Below are 1,343 nucleotides of genomic sequence, written 5' to 3'. Positions count from 1 at the left end.
GAGAGAGAGCGAGAGCGAGAGCGAGAGCGAGAGCGAGAGCGAGAGAGAGAGAGAGAGAGAGAGAGAGAGAGAGAGAGAGAGAGAGCGAGAGAGCGAAAGAGCGATTGAGCGAGTTCCGTGCCCAGGCAGTAAAGATGCGAGATTACTCCCTTAGTCAGTGACGCCCTCCTCTTGAAGACGTCGGGGAGGTGGGGACGAAGGAAGCAGAGGTGATGGAGATGAAGGAGGTGGAGGAGGGGAGGGGGGAGGAGAGGTGGAGGGGTAGATTCCGTCTCTTTTCCTCATTTCTTCTTTTTTTTTTTCCCCCACTCTCTCTCTCCCTCCCCCTTTCCTCTCCTCTTTTCTCTTTTCTTTTCCTTTCCTCTCCTCTTCTCGCCTCTTTTTTTCTCTTCTTTTCTCCTCTCTTTCTCTCCTCTTCTCTCCTCTCCTCGCCTCTTTTTCTCTTCTCTTCTCGTCTCTTTCTCTCCTCTCCTCTCCTCTCCTCTCCACTTTTTCTCTTCTCTTCTCCTCTCTTTCTCTCCTCTCCTCTCCTCTCCTCTCCTCTCCTCTCCTCTTTTTCTCTTCTCTTCTCCTCTCTTTCTCTCCTCTCCTCTCCTCTCCTTTCCTCTCCTCTCCTCTCCTCTCCACTGTTCTCTCTTTCTCTCCTCTCCCCCGCCTCGCTCTCCCAGGGCGGGCAACGTAAATGGGCGTAAATGATTTCTGACGGTCAATAAATAATCAACATCAGACGTTTATCAGATGCTGTTGCAAGGCCTGGGAGTGGGTGGAAGGTGGAGGGGGCAGTGAGGGAGGGGGCAGGCAGGGCGTCTGCAATCGAAAAAAAAACAGCAGAAAAAAAACAAAACAAAAATAACTTGTTTTGAAGATTTTTTTTTATGAACAGATGTTGATGGAGATGTAAGAAAAAAGACAGACAGACAGCTTGTGTTGAGGATTTGCAATGTTTATTTATTATTATTATTATTATTATTATTATTATTATTATTATTATTATTATTATTATTATTATTATTATATATATATATATATATATATATATATATATATATATATATATATATTTTTTTTTTTTTTATATTTTTTTTTTTTTTTTTTTTTTTTTTCGGGGGGGGGGGGGTGAATAAAAGTAAAATAAAGGGAAGGACAGATTTCAAAAGCACCTACCTACGATCGAGAGATAGGGGAAGAGGGGGAAAGGATAGGGGGAAAGAAGAGGGACAAACAACAGGGAAAAGGATAGAGGAGAGAGGAATGGCCAAGGGATAGGAGGCATGGCAAAAAGTGAAAGATTAAGAGCAAAGGATAGGACGAAGAGGAAGAGACACAGAGAAAAAGGGAAGAGA

This window comes from Penaeus japonicus, unplaced genomic scaffold (assembly GCF_977035675.1).
Source record: "Penaeus japonicus unplaced genomic scaffold, GWHDUDI00000001_assembly GWHDUDI00000032, whole genome shotgun sequence".
Lineage (NCBI taxonomy): Eukaryota > Metazoa > Arthropoda > Malacostraca > Decapoda > Penaeidae > Penaeus > Penaeus japonicus.
The sequence above is the reverse complement of the archived record's forward strand: the minus strand, read 5'-3'. Positions refer to the sequence as shown.